The sequence below is a fragment of the Lissotriton vulgaris genome, chromosome 4_1 (assembly GCF_964263255.1).
Source record: "Lissotriton vulgaris chromosome 4_1, aLisVul1.2, whole genome shotgun sequence".
NCBI lineage: Eukaryota > Metazoa > Chordata > Amphibia > Caudata > Salamandridae > Lissotriton > Lissotriton vulgaris.
This window is the reverse complement of record NC_141691.1, coordinates 830,651,010-830,668,753: the sequence shown is the minus strand read 5'-3', so window position 1 is coordinate 830,668,753 and position 17,744 is coordinate 830,651,010.

The window sequence follows — 17,744 nt, the reverse complement described above, 5'->3', positions numbered from 1 at the left end:
AAACAGTCACCTTGCACTGCTCCTGCTGTGATTAAGGTTCTGTTGCGTGCTCCACAATGAGAACCAGTGCAAACAGCCCCTCCAGTGCCCTACGGGCACAGCTACTCAAGTAGGGTTGCTGCTGCTCAAGTAGATTTTCAACTCGTGCGGCCACCTTCAGAACACGAATGGTCATGACTGCCTGCAACCACCAGCATTAGAAAAAACTTTTTGGATGTCCTCCTAGTGACTGGGAATTGTGCTCCGGAAGGCCAAATCATGCTCACACTCATCAATTTACTGTTTGGGAGACTCAGGTGAGAAACAATTCTGCCACGAAGTGGTGAGCGGAATTTAGCAGGAACTACGCAATGTTCTTATGCATCTGTGAACCATTTGGTGGGTTGCTCACTCATTTGCTAAAGCATTGTTTTATAGTTACTGGAGTGAATACTATGTCATTCATTGGGTTGGATGCTTGCTGTCATGTTGCTTGGCATCCTTCTGGGTTGCTATTAGGGATATGGTGGTTCTTTTAGGCCATTTGCTTATATGGTTATATGATATTGCATGAAGGTGAGTGAAAGTGCAAAGTTTTATTTTGCAAAGCATGTAGTTTCAGAGGTTGTGATAGTTGTTTACGTTGTGTGTTATACGAGGAGTTGCAGCCTTGCATGATTGTGGATTGTGGCTAGTTACTCCATAAGGTACATACCTTGTACTTTGATTTATTTTGGTCTGAGTAGTACCTGAGTTTTTACCATCTTATGGCTGTGTGGAAGATTTGTGTTTTGTTGTGATTGATGTGTTTTCCCCAGTGTCTAACAGCTTAGCTGTAGTGTTTGTGGAATAAAGCGCTGAAGTGGCACTAGAGACCAGACGCTGAGCAGAGACCACATACATCGTAGGGTGCCTTTACCCCTGTGCTTGGTGACTAAACCAACTTACATGAAATTTCTGATTAAATGAAAACCAATGTCTATTTATGAATATTTTGTAATGTTGTAAAAATTGGAAGTGTGTGGAGGTTATTTAGCTTTATCTTAAGCATAAGAAATTCGTTTTTCTTTCATTGATGGACACCTCAATTATTAAAGCCAGGACCTACTTATTGCAGGCTGCAGCAGGACTACATCAGTAGACTCTTGGACATTTAGCCGGCCACTTGCATATGGCTGCCAGTTCCCTCTTGCTTTAGACTGATCTAGCGACACCGCTGCTGCCCGGGACGTTCCACCCGGGTTTTCTCACCCAGGTGGCCCCTCTCACCGTTCTTCCTACCCATGGAAACATCATTCACTCCAGCACCTACTCAATGCAGGTTGCAGTGCGATGGCACAGCGTATGCACACAGTGAGCATGCTGCGGGTGCCCCAAAGGCATTTCAAAGGCAAGCGTGTTTGTGCTTTTATGTGCCTGGACCACACCCAGGGCCACAACACCTGGCACTCCTGCCCCAAAAGATACACCATTGTCAAGATCTACACCCTGGCCCAAAGGCCACAACAAACACTGCCACCACACTGACCCATGCTCCATGATTTTACCTTTCGCCTGTACCCAATGCCACTTTACCTGCCACAAAATAAGAACAATGGTTCTATCGGGACTCACATATACTTAGTTTCATATGTACCCTAATACGTTTCATGGATATTATATTAAACATCAAATGAAGGGAACACACAAACACACAACAATCAACTGAGTTCAGAGGATGAGTTCTTTTTTGTTCTTTAGATAAATCAGTAAAGATCTGGCCGTCCAAAACAAAAAAGCACGTGGACTGTTAAGAAATTAGTGACTGGTTGTGTTTAGTGACATGGTGTTGTACAAAAATAACCTAAATAACATATTTACACAAATGGACAGAATTTTACACACGTGTCCAACATTAAACACATAAGCCACAACTGGATATAGTATTTCCTTATTCTAGTTGAGGTGTTGCGTGGACAAGTTGAACTAACAACGTCGACGTTTCAACCCTAAGATGTAGTGCAGATGGTGCAGAGTAGGAATATCGACGGGGAAATATCGTGGGACAAAAATTTCACTGCAGAAATATCGTTTGGAAGAAATATCGACCACAAAAATATAGATGACAAGAATATAAACTGACAGGTAAGTAATATCGATTACAAAAATATCGTTCTAATAAATATCGTTTACAAAAATATCGTTTACTAAAATATCGATTTTTTAATAATTTTATGTATTTTAGGGTTTTTAATAAGAATTGTTTGTCATTTTATTATATGTTTTAGAATTTTTCTACTTATTAATTTATTTTAAGTTTAATTTTGCGTTATTAGTTCCGTAGCGGGTTGTGGGTTTATAGGGGAATAGGCTGGGAAGTAATTTAAATATGTAAAATCTATTTATTCATTAATGTGTTAATGTATTAATTAATCATAGGTTAATAATTAGTTGTTATTTAATTTCAATTAGTTAAATAATAATTAAGTATGTAATTGTTTAATTTATTTTAGTTGTGTGTTGTGGTGTTTATATATGTAAATGGTGTGAAGGGTGGTAAGTAATTAATTTTGTATTGGTTAATTATTATATAGTTTAAGATTAATTTCTAATTTTTCATTGTAATTGTGTAATTAATTTTAGGTGTGTGTTGTGGTGAATATATGTGTAAATGGTGTGAACGTTGGTAAGTAATATTTGTTTAATTAATAAATATTAAAAAATTAATTTTAAATAATTATTTATTAATTACTAATTGTAATTGTGTAATTAATTTTAGGTGTGTGTTGTGGTATATATATGTGTAAATGGTGTGAAAGTTGGTAAGTAATTGTTTAGTTAATAATTAATAAAAAAATAATTTTAAATATTTAATTAGTAATTATTAATTGTAATTGTGTAATTAATTTTAGGTGTGTGTTGTGGTGTTTATGTGTGTAAATGGTGTGAAAGCTGGTAAGTAATTAATTGTATAATTAATAAATACAAAAAAAATAATTTTCATTAATCAATTAGTAAATATTAAATGTAATTGTGTAATTAATTTTAGGTAATTGTTTTTTTTTTATCTTTGTTAACAATAATATATTCATATTTATATATTAAATATGTTAAAATTAGAAATGTAAAGTATTCCAAATGTTGATATTTTTATTTTTTATTGTTTTAGGATCCTGCGCTTTCCCTACTGTCGCACTCACTGGAGATGGAATAGTAATTTTTACCCCTACGCTATCCAGCACTTTCCCTACTGTTGCACTCACTGGAGTGGGAATAGTAAAGTTTGCCCATACGCTATCCAGCGCTTTCCCTACTGTTGCACTCACTAAAGTGGGAATAGTAATTTTTACCCCTACGTTATCCAGTGCTTTCCCTACTGTTGCATTCTCTGAAGTGGGAATAGTAAATTCTACCCCTACGCTCTTCAGTGCTTTCCCTACCATTGCACTCACTGGAGTGGTAATAGTTTGTTTTACCCGTACGCTAGCCAGCGTTTTCCCTTGTGTTGCACTCACTGGAGTGGGAGTAGTAATTTTTACCCCTACGCTATCCAGCGCTTTCCCTACTGTTGCACTCACTGGAGTGGGCATAGTAAATTTTACCCCTACGCTAACCAGCCCTTTCCCTACTGTTGCACTCACTGGAGTGGGAATAGTAATTTGTACCCCTACACTATCCAGTTTTTTCCCTACTCTTGCACTCACTGGAGTGGGAATAGTTATTTTTACCTCTACGCTATCCACCGTTTTCCCTACTGTTGCACTCACTGGAGTGGAAATAGTAATTGTTACCCTCCCTCTATCTAATGTTTTAACTATTAATGTTTTTATTTGGGTATTAACTGTATGTATTTATTTGATAGTTTAATGTTTTAATTAAATATAGAATATATTAAATATTTGTATTTATTTTTAATTATTTATATATGTTTTATTTAATTTTTATATAATTAATAAAGTGTATACATTAAATAAAGATAATAGTTAATAACATGTGTTTAAGTAAATATATGTATATGTACACTTGTTGGTGTTTATATTAATTACATTTAGTTTATTTGTTATAATTTGTTAAAATATATATTACAATTAATTTAATTTGTTGATAATACTAATATTTAATTAATTTAATTTAAGTTATGTTATTTTTTAAAGTCGATATTTTTTATCTATATTTTTTACATCAATATTTTTGAGTCAATATTACTGTACTTACCTTTTTAAGTATAGGGAGGCGATATTTTTGTTATCGATATTTTTTTATCAATATTTTTTTCATCGATATTTTTTGATATTGATATTTTAACATGGATCCAGTGCAGATTCATAAGCATCTATGCGGGTCTTCATCAGGACAGGGAAGGATATGACAGCCTAATATCAAAGGAAGTGTAGTGATTTGCTTCCGTGAGTCCCACTTGTGGAGGTGTCAGCCGAAACCTTTCATTCACTTCGGGAACGTCGGGACACTAGAAACTTTCATCACCAGCCGGTGGAATAGATAGGTTGGGCCCCGTCGCAGTGATCACCAAGGATTGAGGCAACCCAGTAATAGACATCCTCATCCATCTGTAGCTTGCAACAAATGATGCTTATGAATCGCACTACATCTTAGGGTTGAAATGTTGACGTTGTTAGTTCAACTTGTCCACGCAACACCTCAACTAGAATTACGAACTACTTTATCCTGTTGTGGCTTATGCATTTAATGTTGGACATGTGTGTAAGATTTTGTCCATTTGTGTAAAGATGTGTTATTTATGTTATTTTTGGCAGCACCGTGTCACTAAACGCGACCAGTCACTAATTTCTTCACAGTCCACGCGCTTTTTTGTTTTGGATGGCCAGATCTTTACTGATTTATCTAAAGAGCAAAAAAGAACTCATCCTCTGAACTCAGTTGATTGTTGTGTGTTTGTGTGTTCTCTTCATTTGATGTTTAATATAATATCCCTGAAATGTATTAAGTACATATGAAACTAAGTATATGTGACTCCCGACAGAACCATTGTTTTTGTTTTGCGTTCATACCCAGGTTCTGAGGGTTACTGGGTTACATCATTATCTTTAATGACTTTACCTGCCACAGCATGCACACAAGCCCACCGACCAGCCCCACCCGCAGCATACCACAGACACCACACAAACAAAAACACCAACCCCATGTGCCCTTCTCAACAGATGCTCACTATGCAAGCATTCCACCAAATTATGGGGCCTAATCATCACCCAAGCACCCAACATTGTCTTCCTCACTGAGACCTGGCTATACCCCAAAGCAACACCAGGTATTGCCAAAGCAATCCCAGACAGATATAAAATCACTCACAAGGACCTCACCAACAATCCAGGAGGAGGAACAGCCATTGTGCACAAAGAGACAATACAGTGCACCACCACCAACAACACCACCACCCCAATGGAACATCTCAATTTCAAGCTACTCACAGATGACAAGACAACCATCAGAGATTCCCTCTCATACGATACTGTGTTCTAGCTTCTGCAATGCCATTGCTGACTTTATTGCACCCATAGCCCTAGACTCCAAGGACTACTTCTTCCTCTGCAACCTAAATTTTGACATAGACGACCCCAATGACAACAAAACCGCACACCTGCTTGACAGTATTAGCAGCCTCAAATTGACCCAGATTATCCAAGAACCCTACACACACCACAGGCCATAAGGAAATGTTTCAGTGGTTATAGTGGTGTTGAGCAGGGTGGTGAGTTCCTGGCCTATGCTTTGGTTTACAAGATTGAAGGCGTGGTGCCGGCATGGGAACGTGGGAACTGCCAAGTGGATGGATTGCATGGTGGAGGTGGTGCCCAGGTTGGTGAGTAGGTTCAAGTTGGTAAGTCTGTTATTCATGTCAGTTGCAGTGATGGTGTATCTGTCAAGAAAGTCCATAGGTGTGGGTTGGGGTTCAAAGTTTCTGTATATGGTTGCAATCTTGTCATGGAAGAAGTCGGCAAAGTTGTCACCTGTGAGGGTGTGATGTTGTTTTTACTTGCAGCCTAGTTGAAGAATACTTAATGATGATGAAAAGTTCCTTCGTGTTTTGGGCACTGGGTATGATGCGTAAAACTAGGGCTGTCTTATTTTTGCCCTCAGCAGGCGGTGGTAAAGGTTGAGAGAGGTCTTGAAGGCTGCCCTGTGGGAGGTGTCCTTACTGGCACGCCATATCCTCTTTTGCAGTTTGCTGTGTTGTTTCACTGTTCTGAGTTTTTGGTGTACCCTCTAGCCTTTTTGGAGCATCTTTTGAATGTTGCTCTTGATGGAGATGATGCTGTCAGAGCAATTGGTAATCCAGTCATTGAAGTTCTTCACTCCCTACAGGTTAGTGGTGGTAGCAAGGTTGGAGGTATCGACGACGTCCATCCAGATGACCACTAAAATGTTGTTCCACCACCGAAGGGGGGTGCAAGCCTTCTAGCTGATGGCGGTGTAGGGGCTGGAAATGCTGAAGTGGAAAATGGAGTGATCGGTCCATGTGAGTTTTGTGGCACAGCTTTATTTGATGCAGTTCCTTGAAGTGAAAATGTGGTCCTGTGCAGCTGAATACAGACAAGACAGAAGTACTTATCTTCGGCAAATGGTGGGTAGGTGTTATACACCTTTAGAGCACCCCAGCCATAGATGCTGCTTGACTAGACAGATTGTTTCTTTATAACTGGCATGACACTGAGATGTGCGGTTCAATGTAAGCAACCCCATCTTCTTGTATTTGTACAGCTCTACTTATTGCCCAAAGTGTATTACTAGTACTGTTCTAAACAAGAATTCAATGACATAGAAACTGTTCTGATTCAAATATACACAGAAATTGCAGAGTAAATAATATTGACTGATAAGCCAGAGTATCTCACAATATCCCAGTTGACTTAAGTGTTTTTAGGGCAAAAAGATCTTCTTCTGACCAAAAAAATCATAGAATGGCTTCATTTGATGACAATAGAAATGCCCTTACGGATGATCTATTTAATGCAAATTCCAACAAAAACACTGCCAGCACAACAACTACTGGGGAAGAAGGACTTAAACAAAAATTCCTACATCTGGAGAGACTCAAAAAGCAGGAGCTCTCCCAATGGTGGGACGCAACTGTCCTTCTCAAATATATAGCTAAAGAACAAGTACCCAGAGGGCAGCACATCTTAATCTTTCCCTCTTTTGAGGACCTGGATAGGGGTCACCTTGGGGAATGGGAGAAACTGTTGTTAAATTCTTCTATGGGTATGATAGACATCTTAATTAGAGATGCGGAGCTCAAGAGGGACAAACTCCTTGTTGAAATGTCTGCATTGGAAAAGGAAATTGATGATATGAACCTTCTAGATGTGGTACAAAAAAATCTGGTCATACTAAAAGAGGAGATACAGAAACATCAACTCTATCTGAAAGAGAACAAATTACAAAAAATAAGAAGGGATGAGAGGGACTATCAAAGCGGCAGGGTTTACACCTTTGCCAGAAAATTTGATAATGTAAAGTCAGCAGGATATACGAACAAAGATGCAAGGTCAGTTAGTAATGAAACCCCGAGCATGTCAGATGCATCAAGTATTAGTAGCATTACAAGTGCAGAATCCTTAAGTATGTCTGAAACAACACCTAGCACTAGTACGGATCAAATTTTTTTTAGAGCTTCAGAGGTTCCGCAAAGGGAACAAGCAAGCTCTACAAAAAGAACGATTTACAAAAAAACAAGGAGGGGCATATGCAGGAAAAGACCCAAACACAAAGGTGAGAATGACAACAAGATCAGCAACACCAACCAGCAACCATAGATTGTATCCATGCTGGCAATGACAAAGATAATGTGAATGTGATAAATCTAGCTGACCATGAATTGTCTGTAACTGAAATAAATCTTCTAAGCAGAGGCCCTGGGTTTTGTCCATATGTTTATCCTACTTTTACTTCGTTTCATGTGAGCTGTTTTAAAATCATGAGACAACTTAAGCTACACAAGTTCTTTCGAGACAAAAAAACAGTAAATTCAAATCCAACAGAACTAGACACATTGGGACAAACTCATACAATTAAAGACATCAAAACGGCACACCTTTTAATGACCTTGGATGATCAGGACACATCGATGTCATTAGAGAGTTTGGCCTCAGAACTAAATCTAGACACGTATGAGGGTTCAGACAGTGGGTTGAGGCCGACGTACAGGTTTACACCCTAGTTACCCAGTAACAACTCTATAGATTTATTTCAGGAATTGGTATATGAAGATCTGTACAGGTTAGAAGATAGATTTAAATTCACATATCACAAAAACAAATACAATCTTTCTCGTGAAGAAAATGATGCCTTGAAAAAACTTGTTGGCAATACCTCCCTTGTCATACGTGAGGCTGACAAGGGAGGAAATATAGTACTTATGAACAAGGTAGACTATATTAACGAGATAGACAGACAACTAGCTGATGAAACCACATATACACCATTACCAAACAATCCCATAAGATCAACAGTCACATTAATTGAGACACGCTTAAAACATTGGAGGAGCAAAGGACTAATCTCAGAGACAGAGTTCAGATATCTGTTCAATGACACTCTCACAAATCCATGCATATATGTGCTTCCAAAAGTACATAAGCAGGGTAGGTTCCCTCCTGGAAGACCAATAATTTCCGGGATTAATTCACCAACGGAACAAATATCAGAATACATCGATATGTATCTACAACCACATGTTGTAAATCTGCCCTCGTACATAAAGGACACTAGAGATGTCTTAGGCAAGATATCTGATGTAGAATGGACAGAAGGTCATTTATTGGTCACAATGGACGTGTGTTCATTATACACCTGTATACCAGGGGAAATGGGTCTGTGTGAGATTGAACACTTTTTGGACAGCCGTCCAATTGAATGTTATGAACACACATTGATGCTACTAGACCTAATAAATCTAGTCCTGGATAAGAATATCTTCCTACACAATGGTAGGTGGTACCGTCAAAAAAGAGGTGTGGCGATGGGAGCAAAATTTTCCCCATCGTATGCCAACCTTTATATGGGACTGTTTGAGTTGGTACACATTTTGCGCAATTGCCCGGGACATCTACTGGAACATGTCCTGTATTACGGGAGATACATTGATGATGTCCTGCTCTTTTGGGCAGGACCCAAACAAGAGCTAGAAGCATTCTGTACATTTGTCAATGCCAACAATTATAATTTGTCATTTACTATGGAATCGAGCACAAAACAAGTACATTTTCTGACATAACAATCATTGTGGATAGGGACAGACTAATGACCTTACCATACAGAAAAGAAACGGCGTGCAATGCCTCACTGCTCGCGACTAGTGCACACCCATCATCACAAATCAACGCCATACCATTTGGCGAGATGCTACGCATCAAACGGAATTGTAGTGTGGAACCTGCTCTGAATGGAGGTCTTGATAATGTGGAAAGTAGATTTGTACAGAGAGGGTATTCCCTAGCCACCATCAAACAAGCCAGAAATAGGGTGAATCGAATTAAGAGATCTACCTTATTGACCAACAAAAATGGTAGAAAAAGAAAAAAATTCAGGAAATTGAATTTCATTGCACCGTATTCAAGTGCCAGTACTGATGTTTACAAAATACTTAAGAAGCATTGGCACCTATTAACACACAACACAGATCTTAAGACTGTAGTGGGAAATGATCCAATCATTTCACATGCTAGAGGCAAAACACTCAGGCAACATCTGTGCCCAAGCTTTGTAGAAACATCTAGCAATGAAAATTAAGGGGAACACAAAAAGGTTTTTATTGCTGTGGAAATTGCAGCATATGTTGCTTTGGGTTACACAAAACAACTGAGTTCAAATATAACACAGAAAAGACCTACAGTATAAACAGCTTTTTAAATTGCAACACAAAGTTTGTGGTTTACTGCATTGTGTGCATGTGCGGCAAAATATACATAGGGAGTACCATCAGACCCTTGAAAGACCGAATTCAGGAGCACATACGTGCTATTAAAAATAATAATACTCAGTATCCACTGGCAGTACACTTCAACAACACCCACAATTCGAATGACTTACATAAACTTGGTATACATGGTATTGAGAGTGTGAACATGGGGCCAAGAGGTGGGGACAAACTATCATGCCTACGTAAGTCAGAAAGTCTATGGATTAGAAAGCTAAGTGCAGTGGAATATGATATTAACATTGTGAAAGATCTACATGAATTCCTTTAAATGATACGTATTCCCAGTAGTGGATCTGTCAAGTGCCTTTGATGATATTTATAAGTTGGCAATGATAAATGTTTGGAACTTAGAGCCTCACAAATTGGTAGCCTCTATATACAAACAATATAATGGTTTAACTAATGGTGTATACAATAATGTATAATTTACTGTATCTACCCTGCATATGTAAATGAATCAACTAAAGAATGATTTAAAATGGCAATGCATGTAAGTATACTGCAAGGGTGTATTTGACAATGCCGATGTTGATTTTTTCTCTCTCTCTCATGAATGTGAAGCATCCTGTGTCTTTAATTTAGATTGTATTGGTGGACAAAAAACATCGGGGTCCGTTGTTTATCTTGGTGGAATGAACGTGACTTTAAATAAACCCGCAATGGTAGGGTCTCTCGACAGGAAGTGATCTCACAAAGTATAAAATAATAATAATCACTTCACCGATTTTCAATATCACATCAATTTTGGATATTAAATTTTTTTAAAACAAGTGCAATTCATATATATATTAAAAAACTTGTTGGCACCTCAAATAAATTATCATGAGTGAAATAAATCTGTGGAATAGTGGCCTTAATATAAGGAAAATAAGGCCAAGAGAATAGATGACCTAACATGAACTATACATTTACAAATGACGACCGCTCTCTGGCAAACACAGTCGGGCTCCAAACAATAATACATAGTTTCAGTCCTCTCTTTATGTCCATGGGACAAGTGGCGTTCCCGGCCTTTTGAAATAGGGGCGGGTTATTCGGTTCGGTTCCAGCACGAAAACACCAGTAGACATTACTGGCACCGCTTCTACAACAACAGAAGGTGAGGCCCACATATATTCGGGGACTTAACGGAGGAGATAACGCAAAACGAGTTCTTTAATCTTAACGGCTGAAAGACTCTTTATTGCAGGCAACAGAACTATGTAGTACAGATGAGGCTATGGGGATTTTAAAATATTCAGGACTAACGTGGGTGCATATTTTTCTGTTTGCTTTTCATAATCCTTGTGCAAACTCAACGTGGATGTGAACTACACTTACCTCGACAGACGATGGGATTTATCACGATCCTATCATATACAATTCAACATCAATGATGACATTTGGACATTAGGACTGGATGGTTAATATTTGAAAAAACCCTTTGCTGATATATTGGGGCCTAAACTACTTTAATGATGGTAAGGCCTTTTTTTAATATAAATAACTGAATCTTAGATAAAATATGTAATAGCATTTTAAAAGCGTAGGAACTCGGGATGATTGTCCTGTGTTAGTTTTATAAGAAGTATGCGGGTTAATCATATATAAAAAGAATTGTCATACCTGAAACGGTTTTCTTTTTATTTGGCTTAGATTTGTATTTATTTCCACACCCCACATTAAATGGGCAATTATTGATATACAGTTCTATCATTTTTACGATATTCTAATATGGCCCACTGAAGAAATGCAGGTGACTGAAGGAATATAGTGGCTGATACTCATTCAATCGAAAAAATAGATATGCAAGTAGATTAATATGTACTCTGAAATACTACTTGGACAATGGTATTTATTTATTTATTTATTTTTGCTATTTTTATTGCGCGACAAATACCCGGAGGTGTCTCGGCGCATGTGTGAACTAGCAGGACCACAGTAATAGGATTCACTGGTCAAACAACCATGTCTTTACGAGCCTGCGGAAGCTCATCAAGTTGGGTGCATTTTTGATATTTAGTGGAAGAAGGTTCCAAAGTTTTGGTACAGCCACTAAGAAGCGACGGTCTCCCCAGGTTGCCGTTCTGGTACGCGGTACAGGTAGAAGGCAAGTGTTGGCAGATCTCAGCAGTCTTTTGGGAGTGTAGACCTGGAGTGCCTCAGTCAAGAATTTAGGTCCTATGCCATGCACTGCCTTATAGGCAGTAATAATCATAATCATCATAATAAATATGATGGCATTATTCTTGCAGAATGACATCCAAAGCGTGATTTTTTTCCTAAATTGCAAGTGTGCTTGCAAATAATTGAGTCACCATCCACCCGCAAGTAAAACGCAGTGTACGAAGGGAAATAAATTTACAATTACAGGTCCTGAAGTCACTACTAATGAGGTGAGACATATTATAACAATTGATGCACGTTAAATGCACTTGGTAACGGGCATGGTGTAATTCTCTTTATTATAACATTCACAACATATAAATGAATTCACCGCACATCTTTTGGTGCGTGCTCTGTGAAACACATGTCTTCCCTGTTTCGTCCGATGATTAAATCTCGATGTTCGTCCCACCGGCATAAACAAATGGTCTCTGAGAGACATTGTCCACAAGGGTGTAAGACACAATCCTTTTCTTTTGGTTTTTCTTTGTTACACTAAATCAGGTTTACTATTCCTAATCACAAGGGATTTTGCATGACAATAAATGACGAAACAACATGTCAATAAGCGTGATATAAATACATTGTCTGATTGACATGTATAAACATCTTCTTTGCAGCCTTGAGAAAGCCCTGTGGGCGAAACACGCGTCGGCTGCTGTGGTGCTTCTTGTGAATTGTAAATATTAAATACAGACCTCAACATAAGAAGATCTGATTGGACTATTTGATTTTCCTTTTTTTTCTCCTTCCTTCTCAATGACATTTTGGATTTACAATATATAGGACGTGGTATTACTACTGGATTGCTTGGAGAAATATTTACACATTTGTCTTTTTGGAAATAATGAATTTGGTGTGCTCAGGTGTTCTGAGTTTACCTGGGACAGTTAAAGTTGTAAAAGAGACACTGGTATGTCGCCACACCCCTCTCTCGAGTCTCTCAGCTTTGCTAATCATGCTGATGGTGTACATATTGAGATGCACCATTTAGTGTAACCCTTTATTTGAGGTGCAAAAGTAGAGGTACCATCTTAGAGGACTAGCCCATTAAAAATTGTCTTTTGAAGTGCTCTCTCTTCAATGAACAGGGTGGGGGCTAGGTCCTTTGCAATTTGTAGGTTTATCAATCCTTCCAACATATGGATGCAGGGAAACCATACAGAAATGACTGTTGGCTTTAGATTATTACAGATGAAGCATAGTATTAGGATAATATTTGAATTTCCTTCCTTCTATTTGAGACTGATTTCAAAAGGTGCTCTGTTGTTCTGCAATATCACTTTAACTTGGAGCACTTCTATTTCAGATTTATGAACTCTGAAAGCCAAATGATGGCTTAACTTCTTCTTCTGGCATTTCATTCTTATGGTCATTGTTCAAATGAGTCGAGAATTATATTGTTGAGACGGGAAAGTCCTTCGAATGGTCGGAGATGTGTACCCTTTCCCTGAGTGCCCCAGCTGCAGTAATTTCTGGATCCCTTTGTGCTGATTTCTGTTGTCATGTGCTAACATGGATCATCCGTGAGTGCCATGACATAAGCCTTTTTTACGGATTGTGGTCCTGTTGGGCCGGGAGGGGCACCCAAATTACTACTCTCATTGTGGTGAAAGGCTACTGCTTTTATTCAGGAGTAGTAGGAAGAGTGTGGTGGTGACAGCATATTGTGGAGTGATCAGTAAAAGTGAACAACACGTTTTACTGGTGTCACTGAAGTGAGGCCCACAGTCTCACCAATGTACAATTCCTCCGCTGTGTGCTTAACTCAATCATGGCCTACATTAAGTTAGATTGTAGTGTTGTGCAGTGTGTTGTATTTATGTGCTAGGTTTATGTGTGCTTGTGAACAGTACAATACGTGGAAGATTCTGAGTTCTATTTTTGGAGACCAAGGGCTGACTAAAGGAGCATGAGGAGGTAGAGGAATTCCTCCAGATAGACGTGTGGATTGCAGCATCCCTGTGAGCTAGGTGTGAATGACACATTGAAGGAAGAAGAGCCAGGCTCTTTAGTACACTTCAATGGTTTTCCTTGATTCAGCAGAGACGTCACTGGAAAGGGGTCTGTGCACATTTCAGGACGGAGATGAGACTAATAGGAGAAAATAAAGAAAAGTGCTAGCTCCCTAGATTAATCTTCTGATACACATATCACTTTGGCTGACATCTAAGTGTGAACCTCTAATCCAGGGGTCTCCAACCAGTAGCTCAGGAGTTACTGGTAGCTCACCAGCACCCTCAAAGTAGCTCTCAGAGGTGAGGCCAAATCAAGCCAATCTCAGAGATACTGTGTATATTAAAGAAGGCAGCACTACTCATTTCACTACCCTTAAGAGTTACAAACAGCCAAACCAATGGCAGGGCCTGTTGATAACACTCAAACGCACACTGTGGTGGCCTAGCAATCAATAAATCAGGGATTTATAGAGCGCACTACTCACCTGTGAGGGTCTCAATGTGCTGGGGGGTGTGTGGGGGGATTTGGGCAGCTCAGGTAATTCGAAAAGCCAGGTCTTTAGGCTCTTCCTGAATGCTTTCAATGTGGGGCTTCATATGATGCTGAGGGGGTATTCGTTCCAGGTCTTGGCCATGATGTAGGAGAAGGGTGTGCCTCCTGTTCTAGTTCTGTGGATGCAGGGGATTCGGCCACGGTCTGGTCAGCGGTGCGGAGGTTTCTTTTGGGGGTGTAGAAGGAGATTCTTTCATTGAGGAATTGGAGTCCAGTGTTGTGGAGGGCTTTATAGGTGTGTGTGAGCAGCTTGAAGGTCACTATTTGTTTGACGGGGAGCTAGTGGACTGCACGTATATGCTGGGTAATGTGGTCTTGTCATGGGATGCTGAGGTTGAATCTGGCTGCGGCGTTCTGGACAGTCTGAAGTTTGTGGAGTAGAGATTTGTTGATTCCTGCATAGAGGGCATTCCCGTAGTCCAGCCTGCTGGTGAAGAGTGCATGGGTGACGGTCTTCCTGGATTCAGGGGGTGTGAACATTTGAAGGTCTTGCTGAGTATGGGGAGAGTATTGAAGCATGTGGAAGCTGCAGCATTGGCCTATGGCATATGGGTCTGCCACATGAACCATCTTTATCCACTTTAAATCTGCCTAAGAAGGAGATTGGCAATGTTATCCTCCCTGCTCGATCAGTCGCACTGTGTGTGATATCAAAGAATAGTAGCAGTAGTAACCAAGGCTTACCCACCAAAGGGTATGACTGCAAGAACTAAAGTGAAAATGTGTTAGTTGGGAGCATGATCAACCAAAGAGCTGAGGTGAAGAGAGTATGCATCCAGGGCCGAGACAATTAAAAGCATAACATTCATCTTTGTGTGGGTGTGTGATATAGTGTCCTTCCCAAATAAACAGTGTTAAAACCTTAAAGCTAATCCTAACATCAAGGACTGCCAAATATGTATGCCGGTCTCCATCATAAGAGTATTATCTCTGATGCAATTTTGCCCATTCATGGTATAATTGCGCCATAGCCATACTATTTTCGTCCTTGACTATTTTGGACATTAAAGTCTGGTAATTACATACTTGCTGCCATCACTGGCATATTAAGAGCATGACTGGCCTGCTTTTAGCCATTCCTGACAGAGTGGCAACAGCTTCTCCCATAACAATGTCCATAACTGATATATGTTGGGCATCCAGCTGTGGCACAGTGGTAGCTTTGGTTTAATAGTGGGCATTATTGGCATAACAGAGGCATTCTTAGTGTTATGGTGAGGAAGCATGGCCTATGATTCCAATACCTAGGTATTGAAGCATAATTTGTCCATGAGAGGCATTTTTACATAGCGGTACTCAATGAAAACGAAAAGCAGATGTTTAGGGACTGTGTATTTTCCAACGATGATTTGATTTTTAAAGGAAAAAATTATGCTTCTTCAGAAAAGGTTTTTCTTCTGGAAAATTGAGTTTGATTGCTCAAAGTGGAAAGGGACTAATATGCTAATGACGACAAAATATTGCAAGTCTAAAACACATTTAAAGTTGTTAGCTGAATGATAGTTCAATTTGAGTTGGGGAGACATACCGCTGTTGTAATACCCTTTGTGGCACACAGCATGTGATGATTTGAATTTTACTTTATTACAAGCATTTAATATTGATAAATGTTTTCCTAGCATTCTGCTGATAACTTCAACTGGAATTTTTCGGTGGTTACTACTGATAATTGTGCTGAGGGTAGTCACAGTGTAATGTTAATACATATCATCAGCATTTTACAGTGATAAAATATGCTAGTAGCTCAGCAGGACATTCCTTGAGCAGAATTAGCTCTCACTACAGAAAAGGTTGGAGACCCCTGCTCTAGTCACACTGATGGCCTGTGTAGGGGGGCTATCAGATTTGGAGTCACTCTTGCTGGGAAAGACTGCTTTCTGGGAAAAAGGCAGGGCAGAATAGAGGGCACCTCAAAAGGAAGAAAATCGCCAACACAAACATTAAAGACTCAGACTTTAAATCACATTTGCTGTCTGGAAATGGACTACAAGAACAGCAGCTTGAGGTCCCCAAGATTGATAACTGCCCAAAAGCCAGTTAAGCTGGGCGAAGAGGAGAAGTTCTGTAAGACTTCTGCCTGGGGTCAGTTAAGGGGATAAGGCCTGCCAGTTGCCATGCTGGGTGAGGGAACATCACCCAAAGGAAAATCCAAGACCACCTGCACCTGAAGCACCAATTCCTGTCTGCCTGCTGAGACCAGTTTGTCCCATGTGGAAGAGGAGATCACTGGAAAGTAATTGTTCCAGTGGGACTAACCTGGTCCCTCTATCCGACCAACAATCAATCATGGTCATCCTGAAATTGTTACTTTCCCCCAGTCTCGCACAACCAGGTGACCATGAGTGGGATGTGTGCTTTTAGGAGCTTTACTTACCTTAAACCTTTGGATTTGCATATCTCTGATTCTACTGCTTGGATTTTCGTCATTGTAGTGTCAATATTTTATTACATTCTACACAAATTTTCTAAATTGGTATGGGATATGTTTTGTGCTTTCTCTTTATTATTGTTCATGTGCTTCATAAATGCTTTACATATCTCCTCTAAGATGAACCTTGACTGCTTTTGTGCCAAACTACCAGAGGGTTTATTTAGTGATAATCTGTGGCTCACCCTTACAGGGATTGTTGCTGCTGCTTGTGAAGAGCTCTCACCTCCCTAAACCTGCAACCCAATTTATCACACTTATGTTAAAAAAACTGAAAATTGACTGCAAACATTAAAGTGATGGTATAGTTAGATAAGGTATTAAGAAAAGGGCTCACTTTACGTTAAATAACAACAGAAATCCACTGAGAAATGCAAAGGTTGAACAGCAGTAGATTGGATGATGTCATCTGTGATGTTATCAGTGATGACATCAATGATGTCATATGAGACGTCATCAATGTTGTAATTGACATTTATGAGTGATATGATACATGAGATCATAAGCAGTGCAAAGCTGGGGCTCAAGATATAGTTAGCTGGCCGAACTATAACTAGTGTGTTTCAGTGTTTTCTTTTAGTTTACAACATTACTCTATGGCTGATATTGTCACCTAAATATAACATCCCTTTACCTTTGTTAATTTCAGTGAATTCCTAGGTTTGTTTTTAATGTACTTTTATCTGCCTTTTTATGATTTTGGTGTTGTGGCAAGGTGCCGCCATGCCAGCGCCTCCTGCCACA